Source organism: Colobus angolensis, unplaced genomic scaffold (assembly GCF_000951035.1).
Source record: "Colobus angolensis palliatus isolate OR3802 unplaced genomic scaffold, Cang.pa_1.0 Scaffold189, whole genome shotgun sequence".
Taxonomy (NCBI): domain Eukaryota; kingdom Metazoa; phylum Chordata; class Mammalia; order Primates; family Cercopithecidae; genus Colobus; species Colobus angolensis.
The window spans coordinates 5,381,773-5,400,188 of record NW_012115032.1 but is presented as its reverse complement, the minus strand read 5'-3'; the positions used below and the strand labels follow the sequence as shown (position 1 = coordinate 5,400,188).

Here is an 18,416-nt window from a genome sequence, read left to right as displayed (position 1 = left end):
TGGGGGCGTGGGTGTTGGGGTGGAGAGTGGGAGCATGGGGATTGGGGTGGGTGGTGTGGGGTGGCAGGGAGCACAATTCACTTGGCAGCCCCTCAGGACAAGGGTCGACTCCGTGTCCCGCTCCCTTAGCCTAGGTGAAACCTGGCTTTAGGGCCTAAAGGCAAATTGAGCGATTGGTTCTCCAGGTACCATGTGTGTGGGCTGCCCAGGCCCTTGGCTGCTGTTGCCCTGGGGGCAGGGCAGGAGCCCGCAGCCAGCCACAGAGGCCTGGTGTATGCCCCACCCCTGAGCCCGCAGTGGGGGTGGCCTCTGCCCTGGAGTCGGGAGTCATCCCCTTTGTCCTTCCTCGCCCTGGGAGGGCCGCTCGGATGGGGCAGGCCCTCCGCCCGGCGGGCCGGTGGGCACCTGGGTGGGCGAATCCGTCAACTCCGGCGGGAGGCCAGGCGAGAGCAGGAGCCAGTGAGTAGCCATATCAATCTCCTCAGGGAGGCTCCTTCCAGTCCCCTGAGGCCGCCCTTCCTCGGCGTCCACGCCCCCGCGGCCAGTTACGTGTTCTGCGTGCTCCAGCCTCTCTGGCTCCAGTAAAGGTCCTCCGCGCCTGCGTGCTACCTCTCATCTGCTGCGGGCGCCAGGTGAGGGGTCGCGGTTCTCGGCGCGTGGTGTCTCCGGCGGGGTGTGAGCTTTGGAGAGGATGGGACAGGCGAGCGATTAGCGCTGGATTCGGTGCCGGGAGGGGTGGCAGGTCGGACGCTGCGCGGCCCAGGCTGGCGGCGGCAACGGTGGCGGTCTCTCTTGGGTTCTCTGCCACCAGCCAGAGCCGGTCGGTGCCCTGGCGGAGAGACGGGCAGTCGGGCTTCCTGGCCTCGGGGCCATCCCAACTAGGGCAACTGGGGCAGAGGAACCCGATATCTGCTTAAGCCCAGGTGCCCGCAGCTCATTCTCGGGAGGATGCGCCAGCGGTGACTGCTGAGAGCCGGTTGCTGTTGTCCAAGGCGAACCGGCAGGCGGAGCATCAGCCCGGGGCCGAACGTGAGGGCAAAGAGCCAGCCAGGGAGGAGAAGGCTGCGGCCACCACCAGCGCGGGGGCGCGGGGAGAGCAGTCGTCTGATGTGGTGCCGGCACGCAGCGTACCCCAGGCGGCTGTCCCTGTGAGGCCCCTGGCGCTGCATCTGGCGCACAAGGCGCATGGGCCCGGGGCCCCTTCAGCGGGGAACCGTCACCGCGGTCGCCGCCATTTGCCGCCGTTGCTGCGGATCCGTTGGCCAAGACGCCCGGGAGGAGGCGGCAGCTGACCCTAAGGAGAAGCGGCAGCTGCCTTCGCTGCCGCAGAAGGAAAATCCGTGGAACAAAAAGCCTACCCAGCACCTGTCCCCAGCCAGGACAGGTCCGCCGCCGCCAGCGCTGAAAACCCTGGTGGCAGAGTTCGGTTCCCTCAAAATTATAAAAGCAGGAAAACTCAAGACAAATTCAAAAAGGCTAGTGATTTCAACGATATGGAGAATTGGCCAACACCAAGTGAATTAGTGAACACTGGATGTCAGAGCGCCCTCAGCCAAGGAAATAAAAAAACACAAAATAGAAAAGAAAAAGAAGAGAAGGTTGAAAAGAGAAATTAAAAGAGCAAACAAAACCAGAAAACAAAATTAAATGGTCCTGGTGAAAATGTCAGTGAGGATGAGTCAGTCCAGTAATCAACGAAAGAGAACTAATAAGCACAAGTGGGTACCACTCAGATGATGTAAGACCAGAGTCAAGAAAGACCTGGATCCTGTCAACCTGAAGCAAGTAAACCAACACATAACAATAGAAGAAAAGATACACGAAGTTAGAGGCGAGATAGAGAAAAAAGAGATGATCAAGATGAAGTTTCCAATGTGAGAAGTGAGGGTGGTAATATCCGAGGTTCCTTTAGAGGCCCAGGAAGAGACTGAGGATGGGGAAGAGGAGGAGGCAGAGGAAATCCTCGATTGAACTTTATTTATTTGGTTTTCAAGAACATGGTGAAAGGACTGATCAACCATTTCAAACAGAACTTAATACCAGTATGATGTATTGCTGTGATGATGTTACAAGTGTACAGGTGTATCCTGTGGAAGAAGCATTGCTTAAAGAGTATATTAAGTGTCAAATTGAAACTTACTTCAATGTAGAAAATTTCGAACGAGACTACTTTCTTTAAGGAAAGATGGATGAACAAGGTTTCTTGCCTATTTACCTGATTGCTGGTTTTCAACGTGTTCAGGCTCTCACTACAAACCTTATCTCATCTCTTAGAGGCACTGAAGGATAGCATAGAAGTAGAAATTGTGAATGAGAAAAAAAGATAGAACCAGAAAAATGGCCAATTCCAGGCCCTCCTCCATGCAATGTGCCACGAACAGATTTCTCTCAACTGATTGATTGTCCGGAGTGTACCAGGCCAAGTCTTTTGCTCACGTCTGCCCCCAATTCTCCAAGAACTGGAAGCCCATTGAACCCAAAGAAAAATAGTGAAACAAGTATTCTTCAAACAACATCTAGAGGTTTGTCTGCCAGTTTGCCTAACTTGGACTCAGAACCTTGGATAGAAGTAAAAAAGAGACATCAGCCAGCCCCAGTAAAATTGAGGGAATCAGTCTCTGTGCCTGAAGGATCATTAAATCAACTATGTTCTTCAGAAGAAACAGAACAAGAAGAACTTGATTTGTTGTTTGATGAAGATATTGAATAAATAGGATGAAAAAACACATTAACTGATTGGTCTGATAATGATTCAGATTATGAAATTGATGACCAAGACTTAAACAAAATTTTGATTGTAATTCAGAAACCACGTTATGTGAAAGAACATCCTGGAGGAGATTGAAGAGGCAAACACGTCTCAGGCAAAAATTATGTCTGAACTTGCTAAAGTTATCAATGATGGCTTATAATTTTAGGAACAGGATCTATGGTTAGAAAACATGAAACCAAACACACAGCCATAAGGGTGAAAATACTAAGAACACCCTTTCTCATATAAACAGATAAAAACAAGTTACTATGGGGGGGGAAAAAAAAAGAAGTCTTTCCAACCTGCTGAATCAAAAGAAAGGTTTAACTCTGTGAGATGAATCTACACATTGCAAAGCATTTTCTCAGATAACTTCTTCCTAGTTTTTATCAAAGGATATTGATTTTTCACTATAGGCCTCAATGGGCTCCAAAATATCTCTACTCAGATTCTACAGAAAGAGCGTTTCCAACCTGATAAATCCAAACAAAATTTTAATTCTGTGAGGTGAATTCAAACATTGCAAAGTGTTTTCACAGACAGCTTATTACTAGTTTTTATCGCAGGATATGGGTATTTCACTAAGGGTCTCAGTGGGCTCCCAAATGTCCCTGCACAAATTCTACAGAAAGAGTTTTCCCAAACTGCTGAATCAAAAGAAAGCTTTAACTCTATGAGATGAATCCATTTCCCAAACTGCTGAATCAAAAAAAAAAAGCTTTAACTCTATGAGATGAACCCACACATTACAAAGCGTTTTCACATATAGATTCTTTCTAGTTTTTATTGCAGGATATTCGGCTTTTCACTATAGGCTTCAATTGGCTCTGAAATAACCCAGTGCAGATTCTATAAAAAAAGTGTTTACAACTTTTTGAATAAAAAAAAATGTTTAATTCTGTTAGATTAATCTACACATCATAAAGCATTTTCACTGAAAGCTCATTTCTAGTTTTCATTGCAGAATATCAGTTTTTCTTTTTTTTTTCTCAATCAATGTTGACCAGGTTGACCTCGAACGTGTAGCCTTGCCTCCCCGAGTGCCAGGGCAACCGGCCTGAGCCACCGCGGCTCCCAAATATCAGTTTTTCACTACAGGTCTCAGTGGCTACCAAATAACCCTGTGCATACAGATTCTACAAAAAACAAACAAATAAAAAACTGTTTACAGCCTTCTAAAGTAAATGAAAGGTTTCAATGTCTGAGTTGAATCTGGACATCGCAAAGCATTTTCACAGCTTTTTTCTAGTTTTTATTGCGGGATATTGGTGTTTCACTCTAGGCCTCAATGGGCTCCCAAATATCCCTGTGCAGATTCTACAAAGAAAGCTTTTCCAACCTGCTGAATCAAAAGAAAAGTTTAGCTCTGTGAGATGAATCCACACCTTGCAAAGCGTTTTCACAGATAGCTTCTTTCTAGTTTTTATTGTGGGATATTTATTTTTTCACTATATGCCTCAATGGGCTCCCAAATAACCCTGTGCAGATTGTACAAAAAAAAAGTGTCCAATTTACTGAAACAAAAGTTTATCTCTGTGAGATGAATCCACACGTAGCAAAGCTTTTTCACAGATAGCTTCTTTCTTGTTTTTATGGCAGGATAATTGTTTTTAACTAGAGGCAACAATGGGCTCCCAAATGTCCCTTCACAGGTTATACAAAATATGTGTTTCCAACATGTGGAATCAAAAGAAAGGTTTAACTCTGTGAGATGAATCCACATTTGGCAAAGGGTTTTTGCAAATAACTTCTCTCCAGTTTTTATCATGGGATATTTGGTTTTTCAATATAGGCCTCAATGGGCTCACTAAGGTACCTTGACAGATTCTACAAAGAAAGAGTTTCCAACTTGCTGAACCAAAAGAAAGGTTTATCTCTGTAAGCTGAATCCACACATTGCAAAGCTTTTTCACGGATAGCTTGTGCTTTATCGGGAGAACCCTCTCCCGATGTTTAACATGGGTTCTTTTCTATTTCCTAAGTGTCTCGGCTTGGTTGAGAAATAAAGGGAAAGAGCACAAGAGAGAGAAATTTAAAACTGGGTGTCTGGGGGAGACATCACATGTCAGCAGGATCCATAATGTTCCCTGAGCTGTAAAACCAGCAAGTTTTTATTGGCAATTTTCAAAAGATGAGGGAGTGCACAAATAAGGTGTGGGTCACAGAGACCACATACTTCACAAGGTAATAAAATATAACAAAGCAAACGGAGGCAGGGTGAGCTCACAGGACCACCAGATGAGGTGAAATTAAAATTGCTAATGAAGTTTCTGGCATGCATTGTCGTTGATAACATCTTATCAGGAAACAGGGTTTGAGAGCAGATAGCCTATCTGACCACAATTTGTTAGGTAGGAATTTTTGTTCATCTGATAAGCCTGGGAGCACTGTAGGAGACTGGTGCTTATTTCATCCCTTTGGCTTTGACCACAAAAGATGGGATGCCTTACAAAGGGGCCATATATAAGCTTACCTTCAGGGCACATTCTCTTTCTCAGGGATGTTCCTTGCTGAGAAAAATAATTCAGTGATATTTCTCCAATTTGCTTATGAAAGAGGAGGAATATAGCTCTGTTCCATCCAGCTCACCGGCGGCCAGTTCAAGATTACTTCTCTTGTTCCCTGAACATCGCTGTTATCCTGTTCTTTTTTTAAGATGCCCAGATTTCATACTGTTCAAACACACATGCTCTACAAACAATTTGTTCAGTTGATACAATCACAGGGTCCTGAGGTGACATTCATCCTCCTCAGCTTACAAAGAAGATGATAGGATTAAGAGATTACATAAAGACAGGCATAGGAAATCACAAGGATATTCATTGGGGAAGTGATAAGTGTCCATGAAATCTTTGCAATTTATGTTCAGAGATTACAATAAAGACAGGTGTAAGAAATTATAAAAGTATTAATTTGGGGAACTAATAAATGTTCATGAAATCTTCACAATTTATGTTCTTCTGCCACGGTTTCAGCCGGTCCCTCCATTCAGGGTCCCTGACTCCCCGCAACAGTGTTTAGTTTTTATTGTGGGTTATTCTGTTTTTCACTATAGGTCTCAATGGGCTCCCAAATAACTCTGCACAATTTCTACAATAAAACTGTTTCCAACCTGCTGAATCAAAAGAAAGGTTTAACTCTGTGAGATGAATCCACTCATCTTAAAGCATTTTCACAGATAGCTTCTTTCTAGTTTTTATTGTGGAATATCGGTTTTTCACTATAGACCTCAATGGCTCCCAAATGTCACTGTGCAGATTCTACAGAAAGTTTGTTTCCAACCTGCTGAATCAAAAGAAAGGTTTAACTCTGTGAGATGACTCTACATATCACAAGTATTTTCACAGATCGCTTCTTTCTAGTGTTTATCACGGGATATTTGGTTTTTCAATATAGGCCTCAATGGCCTCCCAAACATACCTTCGCAAAGTCCACAAAAAAAGTCTTTCCAATTTACTGAAACAAAAGAAAGGTTTATCTTTGTGGGATGAATCCACATATCAAAAACGGTTTTCACAGATAGCTTTTGTTTAGTTTTTATCACAGGCCATTCGTTTTTTTTACTACAGGCCTCAGTGGGCTCCCAAATGTACCTGTGCAGATTCTACAGAGTGTTTCCAACCTACTGAAATGAAAGGAAGGCTTAACTCTTCAGGAATCTACACATCACAAAGCATTTTCAAAGTCTGTTTCTTTCTGTTTTTTATCACAGGATATTGGTTTTTTCACTATATGTCTTAATGGGCTCCCAAATGTCCCTGGAGAGATTCTACAAAAAGAGTGTTTCCAATCTGCTGAATCAAAAGAAAGGGTTAACTCTGTGAAATGAATCCACACATTGCAAAGGATTTTCACATATAGCTTCTTTCTAGTTTTTATCATGGATTATTCGGTTTTTCACTATAGGTCTCAATGGGTTCCCAAATAACCCTGTGCAGATTCTACAAAAAACGTGCTTCCAACCTGATAAATCAAAAGAAAGGTTAAACTCTGTGAGATTAATTTTCATAGTGCAAAGAGTTTTCACATATAACTTCATTTTAGTTTTTATTGCAGCATATCGGTTTTTCACTATAGGCCTCAAAATGGACTCCCAAATGTTCCTGTGCAGATTCTACAGAAAGTGTGCTTCTAAACAGCTGAATCAAAAGAAAGGTTTAACTCTGTGAGATGAATCTACGCATCACAAAGCATTTTCACAGATAGCTTGTGTTTAGTTTTCATAGCAGGATATTCAGTTTTTCCCTATAGGCTTCAATGGGCTCCCAAATAACCCTGTGGAAGTTCTTAAAAAAAAAAAAAAAAAAATTCTAACCTGCTGAATCAACAGAGATGTTTAACTCTGTGAGATGAACCCATGCATCGCAGAGTATTTTCACAAATAGCTTCCTTCTCTCTTTTTTTTTTTTGTATGTGTGTGTGAGATACTCTGGTTTTCCCTATAGACTTCAGTTGGCTCCCAAATGTCCTTTCACAGATCCTACAAAAAGATTGTTTCCAACCTGTTGAATCAAAAGATGAACCTTGTTTTGAGTTAATTAATAATAGATCTGAATAATTTCTCTTTTAAAATCAGAAATACTTTAAACATTAAAAGTATAATAAAAATTGTTTGGGGAATATACTTAAAATTTAAAATGAATTAAATTTATGTCTTGAAGATTTGTAGAACAAGCATATTACTAAAGAGTTGCTAGTTGAGCAGACTATTCTGCCCTTAACAACAGTTTAGCTACTTACAAATATAAATGCTATATAAATTTAACATTTTATTTAATATAATTACTTCATGTTTTTGAAAAGAATGAAGATATTTTTAAAAGCTTCAACAATTTTTCAATTTTATCATGAGATGTTTTGTATTTTATATTTTATTTTATTTTCCCAACTGATCCATGTGATATTTATGGCCATTCTCATTTTAAAAATAAGGAAACAGAGTAGATAATATAACATGTGCAATATCATGGAAATTCTGTGTGTGAGGACAGATTTTCTTACCTAACTCTGATGGATTCAAAGGCTCTATATACTTAAAATTCCCACTGCTTCTTAATTATGGTGTTTAGATTTTAATTGTGAATTAAATCTTGGACATTCACTATGTAGTAAAGATTCTGAACAAAGAAACTCAGTTTTCTTCCTTATTAATCTTCATATTCCCGAATTTAATGAAAATTTAAAAGAATATAGAGTTTATTTATGATATAGGGATTGGCAGAGTATCATTCTTAAGTACTTAATATTTTTGTAATGCTGTATTCACACTATGTTAAAATGGGGAAAGTATTTTAAATAATATTTTATGAAAATATTTCTTGTTTTTTTGGTGAAACATGAATACTTTAATAGGTTGTAAGTCTTTATTCATTTGCAGTGTGTTTAAGCTTTTAAAATAATGAAAAGTCATCTAAGCATACACCTTCTTAATAGACTGAAAGTTACAACTTGCGTACTAAACTTTGATTTAAGAAATATGCTAACATAATGTGAGATATTTTCTTCTATGTTTCATAATCTTTCTCTGGAGAAATCCTAAAATTGAAGCACCAAATATTTTTTTAAAATTGTGAGAATTTAAGTTTGGTGTTAGATTTTCCACATTTTCATTAGTTTTACTCATGAGTTCCTAGGATAATAATTTTTGTATTTTCCTGCTCTTCAATGGTATCTTCATCACAATCCAAATACATTGATCTTTAAATCTTTGGTGATCTCCCAGCACTTTGGGAGGCCGAGATGGGTGGATCACGAGGTCAGGAGATCGAGACCATCCTGAGCTACACGGTGAAACCCCGTCTCTACTAAAAAATACAAAAACTAGCCGGGCGAGATGGCGGGCGCCTGTAGTCCCAGCTACTCGGGAGGCTGAGGCAGGAGAATGGCGTAAACCCGAGAGGCAGAGCTTGCAGTGAGCCGAGATCGCGCCACTGCACTCCAGCCTGGGCGACAGAGCTAGACTCCGTCTCCAAAAAAAAAAAAAAAGAAATCTTTGGTGATCTTTGAAATCTTTATTCTAATGGACCATACAGATTAGTTATATAATCTGCCTTAAATTATCGATAGTGGCCACCGAAGTTCTAAATTTTCCTTAGTAGAATCTTGTCAAACTTTTGATTATTTAGTTCAGTTGGCAATACATTGCTGAGATTTATTGAAACACTAGTAATTGCTAGTATTCAGATGAAAAGAATGCACAGAATACAAATAATTAGGCACTGATATTCTTGACCCTACCCCTCATTTCCTCTATAACATCCCTGAGCAATGAAACAAAGCTATTAAGAAGTTAATACCAAGGTCACAAAAGGAGAAATAAATGATGTCTTCATAAAGGCTTAACAAAAAGTGTTCAGTTTTGGATGATTTCAGAAATAGTTTATAAAATTCTTCTCTCCCTATGCTGATCCAACTCTAGATGGGCGTCCCGCTTCTCCTTACTTCAACTTCCTCCTTTCCTCTCTGCTCTCTCTTCTCTGTCTCTAGCATCTGAACCATCCCCTTTTCTCTTTCATGCACTGGCCTGTTCTAAATATACCCCATTCCTTGGATATTAAAATAATATCTTATAGTGTAGTTAATAATAATGACCAAATTCTCTGTTTTGTTTTCACTTAAAATCTTGTGTACTGTCACATTTGCATAATTTAGTTGTTATAAGGAAAGGTTCAAAGTTCACTGAAGGATTTAGGGTTGCTTTTTCAACTCTTACTTTCGATTCTCTAATCTCCATCAATTAGTTTGTATCCTTGTAGGTCCTGACGATGTGAAAACTTGATTAGAAAAGAGCAGAAAGGGTTGATTTTCAAAATGCTATCATGTATATGATTGAAATTTGACCATGAATGGATACTAAATGAGTCCAAGAATAAGACAATTCATCTTAGCAGTTATGTCTGATGTCTTTCTCTCAAACTGAATCATCAAAAATTTCAGTCTGATAAACAGACTAAAAAGCATTCATTTCAAAGATGACTTAACTAGCACATTCAGGGAATACGCTACTCTGAATGAATGTAAAAATACCATTAAAAACGTATCTACTTTCATTGTCGATGATTTCAAACCTTCTGTTAGAAACAAAAGATAAGTGATCTCATTGTTCAGTTCCCACCTATGAGTGAGAACATGCGGTGTTTGGTTTTCTCTTCTTGTGATAGTTTGCTAAGAATGATGGTTTCCAGCTGCATCCATGTCCCTACAAAGGACGCAAACTCATCCTTTTTTATGGCTGCATAGTATTCCATGGTGTATATGTGCCACATTTTCTTAATCCAGTCTGTCACAGATGGACATTTGGGTTGATTCCAAGTCTTTGCTATTGTGAATAGTGCCGCAATAAACATACGTGTGCATGTGTCTTTGTAGTAGAATAATTTATAATCCTTTGGGTATATACCCAGTAGTGGGATGGCTGGGTCATATGGTACATCTAGTTCTAGATCCTTGAGGAATCGCCATACTGTTTTCCATAATGGTTGAACTAGTTTACAATCCCACCAACAGTGTAAAAGTGTTCCTATTTCTCCACATCCTCTCCAACACTTGTTGTTTCCTGATTTTTTAATGATGGCCATTCTAACTGGTGTGAGATGGTATCTCATTGTGGTTTTGATTTGCATTTCTCTGATGGCGAGTGATGATGAGCATTTTTTCATGTCACTTGGACTCGGGAAGGGGAACATCACACACTGGGCTTATCATGGGGAGGGAGGAGGGGGGAGGGATTGCATTGGGGAGTTATACCTGATATAAATGATGAATTGATGGGTGCTGACGAGTTGATGGGTGCAGCACACCAACATGGCACAAGTATACATATGTAACAAACCTGCACGTTATGCACATGTACCCTAGAACTTAAAGTATAATAAAAAAAATAAAATAAAATAAAGTGACAGATTTTCATTATATGCTACTGATTCTGAAGCAAAATAAAGAATTTTCCTCCCTGGAAAAAAAAAAAAAAGAAACAAAAGATAAGATAGCAGACATCCTCCCTTTCCTGAATTACAAGAGCTTGCTGGGCACATGGAAGACATTTTGACCAAGGAAAAAAAATGCATACCAAATTAATAACTCTTAAGATTAAGCAATTAGTTAAACCATGGTTAAGGAAATGATTGTGTCTAAACTAGAAAAAAACCCATTGCCAAAATTGTAAGAAAAAGGAATACTACGGGAAAAATTACCCTGTCCTACCTTAAAATATAACATCTATTAAATAAATGAAAGACAAACATTGCCCAATAAACAGTTGACCCTCAAAAAAAGAAGTCACTCCCATCTGTCTACAAATGTCCTTAATACCAAAACACTGTTTCTGGGTTGTATCAGTGCCATATTGTCATGCATAAAATCTCCCACTTTCCATTATTTCTTTCTTAGAATAATGAAAAACTTTCAGTAGCAGGAATCTTGAATGACCTTCACATTTGACTTTCTATCTCAGCCCCTTCTTTTCTCTGTATAACCTCTCATTAATCAAAACATTTGTTTTGTTTTGTGATTCTATTCTGATGATTATGTGGGGAAGAGACCTACATTTTCAATGGGGTGATACTGTTTTAAATTTTGAACAAATATCTTCCTGGAAATTCATGAAAAATTAAAAAGAAAAATCAATAGTATATAATTTGATAATAAACCAAGTTGATTACTGTATTCATTTTCTTTTGCTTCTGTAGCAAATTTACACCAATTTAGTGACTTAGAATTATATATCTATTATCTTACAGTCCTGGAGGTAAGACTTCCAGAATGAATATGAAGGGACCAAATCAAGGTATCTGTAGTATTGCATTTATTTGGGAAGCTTCAGGGAAGAATCTGTTTCCTTGCCTTTTCTAGCTTCTAAAAGTTGCCCAGATTTCTTGCTTCATGACCGCCTTTCTTTTTCTTCAAATTACTTTACTCCAATCTCTTGTTTCATTGGCACATCTCCTTTTCCTCAGTTTGACACTTTTGACTCTTTCTTATAAGGATCTTTTGTTTTATTACACTGGGCCCACCTGCACAATACAGAATAATCTCTCCATGAATCTCAAGGATCTTAATTTAATTTCATCTGCAAAGTTATTTTTGTTATGTGAGCTAACAAATTTATTGTTGTTTATGACATAGATGTCTTTGTTGGGCCATTGGTCCACCATAGTTACCCTCCACTGTTATCTTTGAAGTTGAATCTGCTCCTGATTGTTTCTATCCCAAAGAAAGTTTATATGTGGGACAAATAACACTGAAAGTTCTGAAATGACATGGTTATGATCTTAAAAAAATGTCCTAGATAGAGAGAAAGTGGCTTTATGAAGACCAATGTCTATTGCAATTGCATACTTCTAGAAAGGATTTATTAATCCTTTTAATAGACATTTAATATGTTTCCCAACCAAAACCACTAATGTTTGGGGCTACAGTTTTGATTAAAATAAGAACTGAGAATATTTTACAAGTTTAGATATTAAAATACCTCACAAAAATGCACAAATCATACTCTTGTAAGGCTTTTATTTAAAGGCTAATGTATGGTGCAGACAAAGATACAGCATAGGCAAGCACAAGGATTCTGAGAGTCTTTCAGGAGTAAAATTTCCACAGTCCTTTTGTGTACATAAAGACATGTTTTGTTTCTAATGTAAATCACCGTCTGTGTCATGAATCTTAACTTCAGGAGATCCTAACACATGTTCCTAGTCTAATTGCTGGCTTACTAGTCATATCAGGCTGGTTAATCTGTTATGCCCTTCAAAACTATCAATGAACTCTTGCAGTAGTAAGGTAAACTTTGTACTTTATGTAACATGTTCTGAATTCCACTGACTTTATCTTGGCCAACAGCCAAAACCATATACCCTGGCATCTCACAAGATAAAGATGGAATTTATCAGTTCATTTGTAAATTAACTCTATCCTATAAAGTCAACCACCTGATGATCTACCAACACTTTTTAATTGAAATTACTTGTGATCATTTCTTCTCATGCATCTATTGCAATATTTATAGAACAAAATGCTCATGGAAAACTGTTAGCTATTATTTTTGCATCATGAAATGAGGTATGGGTAAATAAGTCAAATTATTCTTACCAATTACGATAGTATTACACCAAATATTAGTTACATTATTAAAATAAAATTACTATGAAAGAAGTCATTTTTGATTACAATAGAATTTTGTAGGACTTCCTAACAAAAGCAGTCATTACCCGTATATTAAATGTTGTCCTAGGCCATGGTGTAAGTCAAGGGTCAAATTTTAGTTAAATCTGAAATCTCAGTACCTTTTGGGGCCCAGCCATGTGACCTTTTATACTACATGGTTGTATTGACTAGTTTTCATCATGAGCCTTGTATTTAAGTCATACTTACTCTCTCCCAGGTAAATCCTTATTTAGGTTTAATGGGCTTCCATTTGCAGACAGCTACTAAACATTTTGTTATGTTTATTTCATAGTTACAAACTGAACATATAATTTATATCCACAAATGTCGAATTTCCCAGTACAATATCATCTGGGCTGTAGTTATCTACAATTTAAGTATGGCAGAAAGCTTCTTGTGGGAATCCTTGATTGACATTGGAACTATCAGACGCAGTATACGTGTTATCACATTGCCTCTAAACTGACATTAGTTTTTACTTTCTGAGTATTTTAGTATTTTTTTTTTTTTTTTACCTCAGCAGTTACCCTTCTGAAAAAACAATATATATATATATATATATATATATATATATATATATATATGTATCCTCTCCATACACTAAGACATGCAATACTTTGATGAGTTGGATCACAGTACATATTTTAATACACTGGGTATTTTGGTCTTAAAGCAATTTTGTATTCCTATCTAATAGAAACAGTTACTTAAAAAACCCAATAACAAGATGTCAAACGTTTTTTAAATGACATATACTTTGAAGTGACAACAAAAAACTTGTCCCAAATCCCAGTGGTTTACACTCGCTAAGAGTAAGAAGTTTTTGTGTGGCGGCCATATGTTTCAGACACTTCTAAAATTATTTGAGCATGGGAAGTGCTAATGTTGGGTTGTGTGTTTTTGAAACTCTAAGAAAGCTTGCTTTTAGAGAAAAGATAATCAAATTTGACTGTTTTCCTTTTAATTTTGTGAATAGATTCTAGCAATATTTTAAAATGTGGCATGAAAAACTAAATAATCCAATCAATCAGTGCACCCCTTGATTGATTTTGGAGCTGACTTAGAGGGTAACTTAACTTTGGCTGTCTGAGTAATGCCTTTATGACCCTTGCTGAAGTGATGACAAGAAATTTTATCATTTTTTTCTGAGCTTTTCCATATCTGGGTTAATTAGCTGTACTCTGAGGGTCATAGAATTGATAAGTATTTGTAATTATGACTTGGTCTTCAGATTCAGTTATCAACATTATATAAGAAATAATAGTACTTTCCCACCTAATCAAATCTATATGTACTTATTTTCACTAATTTTTGGTAATTAACAGGATAAATTAAATATTATTGTAGGAACACAGTGAATGCATTTGGAGCCCATCCCAAGTAAATACAAATTGGCTTTATCTCTCCTCTAACTAGAGTTGAAAAAGAAGACAAATACCAAGCCAATAAAGGCATGAAAATCTTAATCATTTTGTGGCATGTCTTCAATTTCTACTATATAGGGTATAGCTGATACTTTTGGTGGAACCATTGTACCAGTTGACTTTCAGAAATAATCCTTTATCTATGATACATAAAGAATTATTAAACAAGTGATTTTAGGGTTCTAATATACTTATATATAAAACAGACCTTTTGTTAATTTAAATATTTATATTTCTTATGAATCTTATATTGTTTTAAATTAAGCACTTGCATACATTTAGATGATTATAAATGATTCACTATGTATTGCCCAATTAAAACAGATGAAGAACAGGTTTATATAACTTTCCTTTTCCTGTATTTTGGGTAAGTTAAAACTTTCCCATTCAGACAATACATATATTCCAATAATACATTCTGGCAATTAGGAGGCAACAACAATAAAAACTTTTATTCATAAATTTCTACTTGAACCTTACTTTCACCTGCAAGTCTCTTATAATTGCATCACCATATCCTAGTAAGACAATGTAGTGAGAAGATCCACACTAGATACTGGTGCTTTGATCTTGGACTTCTCAGACTCCAGACTGTAAGAAAATAAGTTTCTGTTCTTTATAAACTACTCAGTCTGTGATATTTTGTGATAATACTACAAAACAGACTAAGACCATCAATGACCAGCAATCCTAATAAATTTATTTATCAGATTCAGGCCCTTTTATCCATTCTTGGGTAAATTACCTTGAGTCTCCTACTGGGATTTACTAAGAGACATTTAACCTTTTGTCATGCAGAGTCCTAATCCTCTCCTATGTTAATTGGCACTGACTCTTACAGGATTATAGACTATAATTCTCTGTAATAATATATATATTTTTAAATGTTAAGTATTAGATAAATTAAGAGAATTTTTCATTGTCATTTTCCAGACAAAGTAGTTGGTAGAACAGCTAGACAATCTAATTTCTCATAGTGATCTGTGAAAATTTTAGTAGCTATTCCATGTATTTCCTCCTTTTTAAAATATTTGAATTGAGCTTATGAAGACTTCCAATGAGTTAAACCGTCTTCAGATTTTTCACAATTTTTTTTTTTTCTTATTGCTATCTTTCTTGGTATAATCCTGAAATTTCTCATATTATTTAGCTCCATTCAGAGGCCTGAAGTTTATAGCAGCTTCCTACAGATCTTGTTTCTCTCTAAGAATAAAGTCACATAAGGAACTCAAACAATTAGAATACTTTATTGTGAGAGCATCAATCATTACAGGGTAAGAATCATAGAATTAGTGGAAGTCTTAGTAATATACAGCAAGTAATTTTTCAGCTCTAGCAACCTCCAGCTGCTTATCTGTCAGCATCAGTTGTACCAGAACATACTTTAAAAAAAATACCAAAAAAAATGACAAACACAACCACACTCAAACCCAGTCACATACATGCACACACACACATGACATTGCATTATTCATGGACTTATTTTTTTAAGGCATACATATATTTACACACACACACATATGTGTATACACATATACATACACACACACTCACATACATATTTATGTAATATAACACATTTAGATGTTCATCCAAATTTAGATCTATGAATTTTAGGTCTCAGTTTTCTGCCTGCCAGGGGATGCAGTACTTGTGCAGCTTAAGTCCAGAAATGGCCAGTAAGTCAACCTGAAGACAATGATCTCTCTCTCCCTCACTTTTATTTCTCTGAAACCATGTCTTAGACATTGGTATTTGCATTTTGTTGTCAGGAATAGTTTAAAATATCCCATCTCATTGCCATAAATTTTGTAAGTTTGAATATTTTAAAGGTCACACCAGTTGTACGGAGCATTCTTACATAAGTCTTAATATATAACCAGAGAAAAATAAAAGTGCAGAAAATAATTGGGAAATCCAAGGGAGCACCAGGTGCAAGCTCCCTGCATCCTTATTGAAACAGAAGTGCTTTCTATCTTCGAATTCAACCACCAAGAGTTTTATAATAAATACTAACTTCAGAAAAGCTCAATGCAAAATGTCTCTGTGAAGTTTTTATGTTGTTCTAGTCACTTAGTTAAGCTAGGCTACATGTCAATTGAAAATTATCTGTAAAACATTAGACCTGAAGTTCCTGGTGGCCAAGGGCAGTGGCCAGTCAGGACAGGTTATATCCTGGGATCGATATATATTTCATCTTGCTTAAAAATGAGAAGAGTAGCTGTTATTTGTTTAGTGTTCCTTATGTAGCAGATGTGATGCTAAGGGCTTTACACATCTCCACTTTTAGAAAAGTAATGATCAGCCTCGTTTTACAGATGATGACACTAAGGTTCAAAAAGAGACTGGCAGAATCTTGCCCCAGGCCACCTAGCTAGTTTAGTGGCCCAGCTACTTTTGATATATGTGACCCATTTGATCCGCAGTTCACCTGAAAGCATGTGAAGCACATCCTAAGGATGCTTCGAAGAACATCACTGTGAACAAACGTCAATCTGACACTGCAAGATTCTTGGTTCTCAGGGAAACATAAGATTTTATTTAGCAAATTCTGCTTCTAAAATAGGAAAAGGGGTTCAAGGCCAATTGATAAGACACTAAACAAGGATTGATATGAAAGATAACTTTTAATGGCTCAAGAGTGACTGAGTATACAAAAATTTTCATTATACATTGTAAATTGAACTTAATTACATTTTAACTCCATATTTTTAAAATAACAACAACAAAAAAAATAAAACAGTAAAAAATAAATAGCCCTCAGAAGTTGAGAAGTCACCAGGGGAGGTTCAGACTTAAAAGGGTACATCATAAATGCCTCCTGATATAAAGATAGAATTTTCCCAATCCACCGGTGAATTTTCTCTATCTTCAACAAAAGTACTTAAGAAAGCTATATTAAAACAAAAGACAGTCTGTTTATCTGAACACAGCATAAAAGTGAATAAACAATCTAAATATAAATGATATTAGAAATAAAACTGAAACAGTGATAGTTGTCATAATATAAATAGGATGCCTAAAATAAGAAAAACCTAAACAACCTAATTTGGAAAAGAATAAGAAAAAAATGAATAGGTTATTAATTCAAGAAGAATCTTGAATATCCAATAGGCAGAAAAAAGATGTTTATGATCATCATTGGAAATATGTGAAATAAGAATAAAATAACTAATAACAATTTTCACTATTTGATAAAACTTAAAAGTTTGAGAGTAACAAATGTTGTCAAGATTTGAAGACAACTAGAATTTTGAACACCTTTGGTATAAAAGGTAGAAGTTGTTGTCACTAGTTTGGACCACAATGTGGCCTTTTCTAGTAAACTAAAAATATTTATAATAGATTATTCTGCAATTCAACCACTGGACATATGCACTAGAGAAGAATTTTTACAAAATTTAATGGTGACTTAACAATAAGAAAGATATTTGATATTGTAACATTATAAATACATGTTTTAAATATTTGTGTCCATGCACATATAAGCAAAAGAATAATAAAATCATTTCTTACAATATTTATATGTATATAAACAAAAGTTAAATGAAACGATATTTACCCTGACGATTTGAGACGAACAATGAAACTAATGCATTGTGTTTAATTCTTCCTGTTTCTTTCTGTTGTGGCTGAGAAAACAATACCCCAAAGTACAGCACTTTGGCATGCTGAGTACTTTGAGCTGAAGGACACTGGAAAGACCTCAGAAACAAAGTTTCCTTCTGACCTTTCTTGACCTTCACTCTCCTACTTTGTTTTTTTCTCTTGAGGCAGGCCATAAAATCTGGAATTCCTCTTCTCAAAGGCAGGTCATACAAGATAAAAAATATTACTCTAAATTTCCTCTACTTTTTTGTGTAGAAGCTGGCCATAAAGAAATTCTCTGACCTACTTTGTCTGATCGTTATCATAGAACCCTCGTTCCAAAAAGGTTCTTGCCCTATTCCCAGGAAGAAGGAAAGAAGGACTGCCACACAGAAAGACCAAGAAGAATCTGAAGAGACAGGCCTTGCTGTGTTTAGCCAATCAGTCTATGACCAGTAGATCATTTTTTGACACATTTCTACGTGGCTCTC

General features: G+C 37.1%; 1 pseudogene across 1 annotated transcript; it reads left to right on the top strand.

Moving 5' to 3' along the window:
* Window positions 1-1,459: 1,459 nt before the first annotated feature.
* On the top strand, window positions 1,460-2,474 carry LOC105510494 (annotated as a pseudogene). Its single transcript, XR_001001567.1, has one exon. The product of XR_001001567.1 is annotated as a la-related protein 1B-like (transcript).
* The last annotated feature ends 15,942 nt before the right edge of the window (window positions 2,475-18,416 follow it).